The 11,867-nt window shown below is 39.9% G+C and overlaps 1 long non-coding RNA gene across 1 annotated transcript; it reads right to left on the bottom strand.

Moving 5' to 3' along the window:
• Positions 1-2,283: 2,283 nt before the first annotated feature.
• On the bottom strand, positions 2,284-6,221 carry LOC310657930. Its single transcript, XR_014502010.1, has 3 exons — positions 5,923-6,221; positions 3,664-3,833; positions 2,284-3,496 (listed from the first exon to the last, which is right to left on the bottom strand). It is a non-coding gene; the product is annotated as an uncharacterized lncRNA (long non-coding RNA).
• Between the last annotated feature and the right edge of the window lie 5,646 nt (positions 6,222-11,867).

Here is an 11,867-nt window from a genome sequence, read left to right on the forward strand (position 1 = left end):
TTGTTCAGTCAACAGTGGCCAATGTATACTGCCGCCTCTGCTGCTTTCAGTGATCATGGACGTTTTATATTTTTAACTTTTAATGTGGAAAACGAAAAAGTGTTCAAAGGCCAAACTCTTTTATGTGTATATGTTCTCCATATTCCTTCAGGGAAAACTTTGTCTGAATAAAAATCAACTAAGGATGTCAGTTTCCAAGAGTAAAAGTAAGTTAAACATCAATAGAAAATGTAATTACAGCTACTCTAAATTTTGGCAACCTCACTAGAACGACCAAGATTGGGGGGGGGGTGCATTTTTAAAAAATCAGTCTTCTTTCCCCAATACAGAGATTGAACTTGTTAGCAAAACAGTGGGGGTGTTACCAAAACATACACCTAGGGTTGCCATATTTCAAAAAGTAAAATTCTTGATACCCACCAAAATTGTTAAGCTTTTTTGGGGGGAAACCTAAGCTTTTTGATTTTAAGCTTTTTGAGCTGTTTCCACTGCTTTTCCATCGTGTTGCCATACACCTGGGTTTTCCCTGACATTTTGCCAATTCGGCAAAATTCCCTGATGCCATTTTTACACCCGATAACAGATATGTCAGGAATTTTTCTGACGTATGCCAAGCCTACATACAGCACATTCTCTCCTAAAGAGCCAAATGACTTTATTTGTACATTTCATGTAATTTTTTTGTTTTGCCTTGTCCCCCAACTTTAATTATTAACACGTGGCCTTTTGCAGTGATGATTGTGGTAGAAGTAAGAGGCAAACTTAATAATAGGTCAGAAGCAACATTAAAAAATCAATTGTGGCAGCAGAGATACAGGCAAGAGTGTTAAATTGTGCACAGGCCAATTATAAGTACTAGTGATGATGAAACGAACAGGAGGGAGAGATCAAAAGGGAGGCAAAACTGTATTCAGCAGGAGATAACTTCATGTGGGTGGAGGATAACTACAAAAATGCATTTTGATTTAGGGGATAAAACTCAGCCTTTTGAATTTATTCTTACCAGTTTGAATAAATAAAAACATAATGTGTGAGCTACTTCCCCTTACAATTAATGCAGCACAGATATGTACTTTGCTTTTTGTTTTTTTTAATCTTTTAAAAAAACTTTCATATTCTTTTTCTTGTAGATTTTCAGCACTATATCAAGCCTGCAAACGTGTGACCCACCAAGTGAAACATGGCTCGCAAACTATGTGTGATGGCCTGATGAGAGTTGCCTGGGATTGCAGAAATAGTTGTCAGGCACAATGCACAACTAGCAGGCTGTATTTGGCTTGGTAAATCGCAATGTATGCAGACCTAGTTTAGGATTGCAGCTCTGAAAACGGGTCTAGCTCACTCCTATCATGCTTTTCTGGGAGTAAGTCCTGTTGAAGAGGGGGACTTATTTCCAAGTAAACATGCACACAGTTGTGCTGTACATTTCCTTTCTCCTCAGTTCCCCACCTCTTTCCAGGCCCTCTCCAGATTTAACACTTCCGTTTACTTTGTCCTGTCATGGAGTAGTTTCAAGGCATTTGCTTTTGTATTCTTCTACTTCAGATTTCCAGAATTCCTAAAGTTTGCTTTAAACACTCAATTTCCTCAGACTATAGCTTTCCGTTTCTGTCACATATTCATGAAACTAATCATATGCAAGCATATAAAGAAACGTATTAAAAGTATTAACAAGTATTACCATAAGGGAGTCTTTCCATTATTCTCATAAGATTGCATGGTTTTTTAATAAAAAATAATAATGCTGTTTTCCTTTCCCCCAAAAGATATCCTGCTGTTACCTGTGATTTAATCTGGAAAAATCATTCACATTTGAAACTGTTCTGCACTTTAAGAACTCAAGGAAGGGCTTTCGGTGGAAATTGTACTTCCGTGCACATTCCAGTGTGCATTTGGCTGCACGGAAATGCTTATATCAAGAAAAACCCTTTTCCTTGTCCTTACTTATTTTAAAATGCAGATGACGATACCGTCCAATTGTCCAGTTTCAAATATCCTTCCAACTGAAAATAGGTGGATACAGTGATAGCAGGAACCAAGTTTTTATGTCATTAGCACGAGGGGTTTAATGAGTATTGTCATACCAGAGCATGGATTGTCTGAAGAGGTAAACACCACAATGAATAATGGAAAGTTTCAGCAAGAGAAAACTGCATAAGCAGATTACAAAATTTATTATGAAATGTATCTGATTATTGGGAAGACTAGAATACCAGGTGCAGTCAAGCCACAGAAGACTTCCAAAGTGAAATGTGGGCCGGGAGAGAGGGAACCATCAGTCTGTGCTCTAAGTATGAAGAGAATTGAGAAACAAGACTTTTTTTTATCCCGCTGCTATCTCTCCTCATACATGTTTTGCAATCCTTTTTATCACTGTAAACACCAGCAAAATCTGTGATAAATCGTGGTGGGATGATGATGGTGATGATGGCAGTGGTACACATTTACAAGTGTTAAAAACTTTTATCAGTGTTGGCTTTTCTGGATAAAATAATCAAAATTTTAATTTGAGTTTTACATATCAATCAATGCAGTCTTAGTCTCCCCTAGCTGATATTACATTTGCTCTAATGTCTGGTGTTGCAACTAAAAAGGAAGACTATTAGCAGGGGTAGAATTATCACAGAAACATTTATTCTAAAATAGAAGCAGTCTCTCAAACCTATGATCTGTGTTAAAAACAGGAATAATATTTGCTTATATCTCAAATTTTTGTTCAGAATAAATAAACTCACCAGCTTTCCATACTTACTGTGGAGACATTGCTAACAGATAATATCTGAATTTTAGAATCCTTTTGATGCAATGCAAACTGAGAGAAGTTGTTGATCACAAAGGCTGGATCAGGAATGAGTTTTACTCCTGTTAACTCAAATGCTTAACCATAGGATGTAACTGCCATGAGTTCATCTATTTTTGTTCAAGCTGTCACAAGGACCAATTTCTCCCTATTCGTACTGAAGCAACAGGATCCTAAAATTCATATGTAGGTTACTCATATGGCCACAACGCTGTATCTTACAGCACATTTTAAAGCATGTCCACTTGCTATGTGCATCCAGGGAAATCTACCTTAGTATTCCACAAAAGCTTATGCTATAATAAATTTGTTTGCCTTCAGGTGCTACAAGATTACGGGATGGAAGTAAGCTTTTTTTCTGTTTGTCCCATACAAATAAAATATTGCATACATATCCTTAGTTAGTATGATACAGTTACACAGTAAATATTCAAATCTTTCCCCTTCTGTTCTTTGCTTATACCATATTTTATGCAGGAGTTAAATCAATACACTCAAAAATAAGTACAACGGTTAAAATGATGGCCACCTTTGCCTTCTCAGGAACTTCAAGTCCTCTTCAGCCATCAGTTTATCACAGCCTGGGCTTCTTTATATCAGCGACATTTGAGAAGAAATCCTACGCATAAACATCCAATGAACCAAAAAGTTCTTAGCAGCCTGTGAAAATCTCAGCTTCTTGAGGGTGCAAATTTCCTGCAATGGTGGGGAAGAAAATCAACCTTCTGCGTTTTTCTTTTTTAATATCAGAAAATTAAACCCCATATAAAATTATTCAGGGGGTTATCACAGCACCAGAGAAATCTCCGCCACCACGCCACCCCTGCCGCAACTTTCTTCTGACAAATTTCCCCATTGCTTACCTGAGAAGTGGACCCTCCCGGCTCCCGCATCTTCGCCTTCCTCCTGTGCTCTTTCGTTGTGCAACAGAACTTTCTGGCGGATCCGGCCTTCACTTTCTTTCCAGGATTCTTACAAGAGTTTGCAAGTCATACAGAAGTGGGGTGTGTGTGTGATGCTCTCTACTGCTGATCTTCAAATTAATTGAACAAAGCAGAAAAGAAATCATCAGTACACCTGCGGGGACACTGGAGGGCGCTAAAACAAAAAGCAAGTAAACATTAAAATCAAAAAAACCAACCCAAAACCAAGCAAGTACTCTTTTGCAAACCTGCAGGAGAGCCCAAGAATCTGAGCCTCCTGGTAATGGCAGGTATTTACTGAACTGTTTCTCAAAGGAAAGTAAAATGGCTGTAAAACTTCTTTCTACAAATAGTTGTGCAGCTGAAGGTTGGAACTCGGGCTTAGGACGTGGTAGTGCCACTGCAAAGAGCACCGCAGAGTCTCCTTTCTCCCATCCATAATATGAAACATCTGATGCGCTTTTCGGGCAGGGCACTCCTCTTCATTGGCTGCCTCTTTTGGGGGTGGGGAGAGATTCTCAGTGCAACAGCACCATGTCATATGTTTTGTATTGCTGCACAATAAGGCTGCTGTTTTTGGTGGCAGCCGGGAGCCTTTCAGGAGGTTCAGTTGTGGCCTGCAGAAGAAGCTAAGGGGGGGGGGGGCTGCATTAATAGCGCTTCTAAAATGCATCGCATTGATAGGATTGCAGGCGTTTCATAAAACGCGCAAGGAAATGCTCTCGGCTGGCTGCTGTGTGCTTTATAGTCTCAAGAACAGAAAGCAAAACGAACATGTCTTCATGCATGTATATTAACAATAACGTTCCTTATTAGGAAGAATATACATGATGGAGACAGTAAGAAATGCCTTTTGCGTCTTTAAAATGATGTTTATTTTAGATTCTTCTGTTACTGGTCATTTGGCTTTATTCTCAGAAGTATGCTATTTCATGTAAAATATTGGAAGAGGACTGTGAGAGGCTTTTGGCAGGCTGTAGTTATACAGCCCCTAGGAAAATACAATCATCTTTGGTGGATATATAATGAGGTGGTTTCTTATTACATAATCGAGGAGACAATGTCTTTTATATGCATTTTGCTTCACTTTTCACACTAAATTTATCATAATAAGCATCTGCTTTGAATAAAGAGAGTTTTGTGATAATTCAACCATGACCTCTCTGGAAGCACAAATGATTTTGCTTCACTTTCTCAGACTGGATTATTCTTTTGAAATGTTCCCCCTTTACTTTATGATAATCACTGTGTTAACATGAACTGATTAATCCCATCAGCCAAACATTGATATTATGGCTCAAATGGACTTTCTCCAGAAAGCCTCTGGCGATGACACCACTGGTTTCATCACTGCAGCTAAAGAAATTCAGGGGTGTTTACACTGTCAGTCAGTTTGAAGGCTGAGCAGAAAACCATACGAAATAATATATGTGACATTCCTTTTCCTAATACATAAATGGGGAAGCCATTACCAAGAATGGGTTCCACATGGAACGGGACAAAAAAGTGCCTCAAAGCAGTGAGCCTGTGTAAGTGTTAGGCTGAAATCATGGGAAGAGAATCCCAGTAGGACTCAGTAGGACTTTTCTTTGAAAAGAGTTGCTTTTAAAACTTCTTATTACTTTAGTTCATGATGAATTGTTAACTTAAAGTCCAAGACTATCCCAATATGTTTTGGCAACTAAGACAGAAATTGAACTAGTTTCCTCTCTTACTAAAGAGCATCCCAAGGTAAAGGAACTTGCAATCTGTATATAACACTTTCAAATATTTTCATTGTTCTTTTTATAGTCTTACTTCAAACTTTTAGAAGCAGCCTTCTCAAACTTCCTATCTTTCCATTCATAAACAGAAGAAAATGAGAAGGAAAGATATGACCCACGGCAATGAAGACACATTTCAGGCATTGTGACACAAAGCCCCTCAGCCTCTTATTAGCAAACCAAACACCCCCTTTGTTTTTTGTGCTGATGTTGGTTTTCACTGCTGTTTGAACGACCTTTTATTGTCTCTCTATTGTCACGTAGCTGCCCTGCTCTCCTGCATTTAAGGCCACAACTGTTAGCTAGGCTTCCCAAACGTTGCCCATGAAGTTTCCGCCACTGCTTAAATCAAACATTTTCCAGAGAGAAGGAATGTGTTGCCGTGCTTCTCGTTCTGATCCAAACAACCCGTGTTAAGCCACGACTATAGACTTACGCTACAAGATCCAAGAGAGTTTCGCTCTGACTGGGTTGATTAAAAGGCAAAGAGCAAGATGGATGGAGTCAGTTGTGATCCGCAGGCTTCAGCATCCCGCTGAGAGCCAGTCTCTGTCATTGTGCAGGCCTCTGGGTACCAGACTCGCCAGGGTCTTCTCAGCTCTAAAAGGAAAGTGGGCTTTGTTTGCCTTTAAGCATCTGCAAACTCTACTGACACATGATCTGCCCTCTCAGCAAGACCACTCATTAGACTGATTATCACTTCAAAGTTTTCATTATCATTCATCTCTAAAGGCAATTAGGAATGGGTGGCTTTGAGTATCAGACGCTAGGTGACACTATGTGACTCATCTTTATTGATTCTTTTGTGGCAAAAGACAGTGATTGAGATGATAGGATTGCAGCCTACCTGCCCCTTTGACTGGTAAAAGCTGAAGGAAAAAATGGTGTATAATTAACTGACAGTTAATATAGGTTCTGTTTAGTGTTCCAGGAACACAATAGGGCAGGTTGCCCAAAAGGAACAAAGTAATGAAAACTCCTTTGACAAGTTAAACTCTAAAGCCAACTGTGTAATTATCTGACAGTTTTAAAAGACAGGGGCTAAAGAAGGCTGTCTTTCGTATTAATGAGACCCAAAGAATTCCTGGGTGTGGATAATAAGGAGTCACAAACAATAACAAGAACAGTTAAAGGGTGTGTGTGTGTTTCTCTAAGCGTGTAGTTTAGGGACCATTTTCCTAAGAGGATGTTTGAAAAGAGAATGTAAATGCAATTGAAAAATGAATTTAAATTATTTTTGGGACTCTGTTCTAACCTTGTTTAAGTAATTATACCTTTAGATACAGCATCATCACAGACAGGTTTTATCAGTTCTAGGTTACAGGCAAAACAGTCACAAACAGAGACATTTCTGTCCCCTTAAAAATTTCCAGCATCACAACAACAAACACCTAAAAACTTACAAGTTTTTGCACAACCATTTTGTGAGATAGAAACATTTTCTCTGATGTGACTTACCATGTGAGATTGTCACACTATAGGCGTGCAGTGGTCGGTCCAAGCACAGACAAAACTTAAGGTTTCAATGACATTACTATCAGGCTTAACAGCAGGCATAAAAGGCAATCAACTTTAAAAGCCATGCCTTTTTTTCTTCTGAATGGCATCATAACTGGATTTATTATTATTAATCACCTTTAGTATTACTAATTACCTGCCCTTTACCAGCGCACACCCCAGAGTGGATTGCAACTATTAAAATTCAGTACTAAAAAGAGTTAAAACAAATTGCACTCACAGAAAATGGACGGGTCTCGAAAACACACATTTCAGGGTAATGTGTGTCCAGGGTAAAAGAGATGCATCTTCAGCATTTACCAAAATCTGTATGGTGAAGGCACCAGATGCTCCAGGGTCCTCAATTTATGGAATCCCTCCCTGGCTGTTGTTTCCCCCCAGTAGCTTGCCCTTACCTTGGCTGCTTCTGTAGGAGGATTCTACCAGCTGAAGAAGTTAGGGCTCTGCCTAAGCGCAGAACCTTACATTTGCTGCTATTGAAATTCATTTTGTTAGTTTGGGCCCAGTTCTCCAATCTGTTAAGGTCATCTTGAATCCTGATTCTGTCTTCTGCTGCATTAGCTACCCCTCCCAGTTTGGTGTCACAGTGCACACACACCATTTGAATAGCAATGGTAATCAACGGGGGGGGGGCAGCCCCCTCAAATATTTTATTGGGGAGGGTGAAGAGACCCCTCAGCCTCTAGGTCCAGGAGTTGGTTCCTATGAAAAAGAGCACAAGTGAGCATGGTTTTGCTCACTTATTCCCAACTTAATTCCATAGTTTCACTCACGGATAGAAAACTCTTCAGAGTAGCTCAACACATTTTGGAGGAGAACGCCTCTTCAGGTGCTTGAATTGTAATGGTAATATCATCTTAAAGGTAAAGATAAAGGACCCCTGACAGTTAGGTCCAGTCGTGGACGACTCTGGGGTTGCGGCGCTCATCTCGCTTTACTGGCCGAGGGAGCCAGCGTACAGCTTCCGGGTCATGTGGCCAGCATGACTAAGCCGCTTCTGGTGAAACCAGAGCAGTGCATGGAAACGCCATTTACCTTCCCTCCAGAGTGGTACCTTTTTATCTACTTGCACTTTGAAACTGCTAGGTTGGCAGGAGCTGGGACAGAGCACTGGGAGCTCACCCCATTGCTGGGATTCAAACCGCAGACCTTCCAATCGGCAAGCCCAAGGTTCTGTGGTTTACACCATAGCGTTAATAAAAAATTCCTCTACAAGCTGTTCAAGCTGGTTCTTGAGTTGCTTATATTTTAAGAACAAGGCATTTTTAATTTTAAGAATTTCTGAAGCTCCTGAAGAAGGGGTATTGTTTTATTCCAAAGCACTTTGATCTGCTTGTGAAGAGTTTTGCATCAAGGAATACTGGAACTGTTATACTGTAGTTACTGTATTTGAGGTGTCTCTCCCCACCCCTTTATTTTATTTTATTTTATTTTATTTTATTTTATTTAATTTATTTCCTTATGCTCAATTCACATAAAATTTTTTCGGATGTGTAAGTAATTGAAATGAGCAAATAATCTGATGCTCTGCAAAATTACCATGCAACAAATGCTTTGGTAATGAATCTCCTGACATCACCAGGATGCGCAGCAGTGAGTTCTGGTGCTGCTTTCCCCAGCTGTCTTTTGCGTCTTAATCTGAGCTAAACAAATTATAGGTAAAAGGCTTTAATTGGAGTGTTGTTCACTGAGACACTCAACACTGGATCAATTAACGAACAAGATAAGTATAGTAAACAAAGATAACATTTTGTTTAGATGGGATGTGGCCGATTACAGACTCTCCAGAAACAGCCTGCACAGGATCACAATTAAATAGCATTATCTTGCAAAGTGACAGGTACATTTTGTTTACCTGTTGGGCCTGCTTATAAATCCTCACTGACAGATGCTGATGTTCCTTTATTTTAAAATGGATCAAGTTGTGCTCCCCCCCTCCTTTGACACAGTGCCCATCAGGATTCTGAAGATGCAAAGAGTGAAAGTAGAAGATTTGTAGGCAGACTTTAAATCCACTGGTGGAAAAGGGAAAAATACCTGGGCTACCTTAGGACCAAAGACTCACCTAAGTCGGCATCCTTTTCCATGGTGGCCAAACCCTTCTGCTCTTGCTTGCGCACAGCAACTAGCGGGTTTCACATGGCCATTAGGACATAGTCTCTAGTTTACACAAATTTAAGAAGGATAAAGCTATCTCCACATCTTGCGGGAGCAAATTCCTCAGATTAAGTATGCACTGTGTGAAGTGCTCTATTTTATCTGTTCCGAATCACCAGTAATCTCTTCTGCATCCTAAATCATCCGCACCACCACTGACTCCAAACTCTTATTCACAAAATTGACTTTTTGATCTCAAGATAACCAGATGACATTGTTTGAATCACTTCATGGCTTCCCAACGGCTTGTGCCTTCTGTCTTCTGAAGCATTATCTTGGTTTTTCCTATAGTTAATTAATTAACATAGGAAGGTTTTCTCCCTACTCTCTCCCATCAGAGTTTTTGCCTGCTTCAGAAATATGCGTTTAAAATGAATACTTCCTTTCATCAAGATTAATTCTGCTTTTGGTCATGTATTTCTGTTCAAAGCAAGAATGCTGGATAAATAGGAATGCAACTTGCAACACCAGCGCTGATTTCTCAGATGACCTTATCAAATACTCTCAGCCCCTCTTCTGCACCAAAAGAAGAAAGAGCTGAACTTGTTTCATTTGCTGGAGCCACCCAAGGCTTATATACAGGTAAATTAAATCCAAATAGATCCCTACTTAGGGTGCTTTCTGATCTAGGAGAACGCAGCATGTTTTAGCTATACTGACTATACAGCTATATAGATCAGGGGCACTGTTGAGGGGGTGCCCTGGATCTTTCACAGTGGACCCTAAATCACCTGACCTTTCCCCCCTTTTACTTTTAACTTTTTAAAAGTTTTGCTTATAATAAGGTTACCAGATGTCCCCCTTTCCCGGGGACAGTCCCCAGATTTACAAATCAGTCCCCTGACAAAATCCATCTATTTAGTAGGAAGTTGAAAAGTGTCCCCGGATTCATTGAAAAAAATCTGGTAACCTTAGCTTATAAGGCAGCAGTGCCCACTGCAAAGTACAGTGCTAGCTGTAGACTAGGCCTCCTGTGCTGACAACATTCGTGAAACAATTGCTCTTAAGGTCACAGATACATAGCTGGCATATTGTCTGGTTTGGCCCTGACAGACAGCATTTGACATCTGAGATGTTTTTGAAGACAACGTATTTCTGTGACTGTGCTTTGTTTTAACTGTTTTTAACACTGAACAGTTTTATAACTGCTTTAATGTTACTGTAGAATGTCTTCCTTTTATTCGTTTTTGGAAACAAAAATATAAATATATGATGATGATGAATACCCTACCCATCTGGGTGGCTTCCAGCAAAATATTAAAATATAATAATTCATCAAATATGAAAAACTTCCCTAAACAGGGCTGCCTTCAGATGTCTTCTAAAAGTCAGATAGTTGTTTATTTCTTTGACATCTGATGGGAGGGCATTCCACTTTTCAATCTGGTAAATTGGTTTCCATTTTTTTTCAGTTTTGCAATAATAAATAATAATACCCCTGGCCTTGTGGGATTTGACAAACTCAGATCTGACAATAGCATGATGATTGAATTCTGCTAGTGTGTGCAAATATACTTTTAATTAAAATGATTGATGGCTCTTGAATGTTGAAAGAAAACCTAGCCAACCCATATTCCCCCCCAATGGACTGTATTAGTTATTTATTTAAATGTTTAAACCATCCTATAGTACAAATGGAGTCATCTTCAAATTGGTTCAAAGTGCTTACAGCTATTGGAAACTTCACTGGTGGCAGGAGGGCTTTTTATGGAGCCAGGGCCGGCCCACTCATTAGGCGGAGTGAAGTAGCCCGCCTCAGGTGGCGGACTCCCACAGGGCAGTGCCTCCATGGGTGCCACACCCAACCGCCCCGCCACTGCCACGGGGTCCCATGTGGCTTCTGGCAAAATCTCACAGGACTCTCGCAAAATCTCGCCGGAAGCTGCAGTGAGGCTTCAGCAGGGGGTACGGGGGACCATTTGCCCATTTTGCCTCTGGTGGCGAAATGGGTTGGGCTGCCCTTGCTTGGAGTAGTCTTGGGTTTCCCATTCCCATGTGCTTTATTACAACAAAGTCTAATAATCCATCTCTGCTTCTGTACAATCTGATCCTAAGATCATCCCAATACATTTTGGTCCCTGAGGCATAAAATTCAAATGCCCCCCCCCCACACTTCCACCAATAACATGGGGTAAATCCATTGCCACACCAACAGAACAGTTGCTTCTGCGTTTCCATTAATTTCAGTGAGTCAAAATTCATTGGGCTCTGTAGATCAGGACTGCTTGAACTACTAATTCTTCTGAGAGCGTTTATCTGCAAATATAACAGAGAAAGAAAGAAAAATAAAAACATTTCCAGCTGACATTGACAGTAAAAAATTTTCATCAACCCTACTTTAAATTTATAAATCAATGTAAGCGATCCATATGTCCAAAATAGGTATCTATATAAATGAGACTGATGATTCTAAGCCATCTGTTTAAATCCAGAAACAGCAGTAAAGTCTTCACTTTAAAGTGAAGTAGATGGCTGAGGCTTGTTCTTCCTGCCATAGTCCCAGTTTGGCCAGATACACAAAGATTGGTGAACATTTCAATAATGAATTTTTGAAAGACAGACAGAAGATAGGAAAGATGCAACTGATCTTCTGTCATTTTCATGATTACTTGCAGAAGTAAGAAATGTTTGGTTGATTGAGACACAGGGACCTCCTGTGGCAGACAAAATTCTCAACATGGCAGACTTTTAAAATAGGAAAGATTC

Source organism: Podarcis tiliguerta (genome assembly GCF_965153285.1).
Source record: "Podarcis tiliguerta genome assembly, chromosome: 9".
In the NCBI taxonomy this organism is placed as follows: domain Eukaryota; kingdom Metazoa; phylum Chordata; class Lepidosauria; order Squamata; family Lacertidae; genus Podarcis; species Podarcis tiliguerta.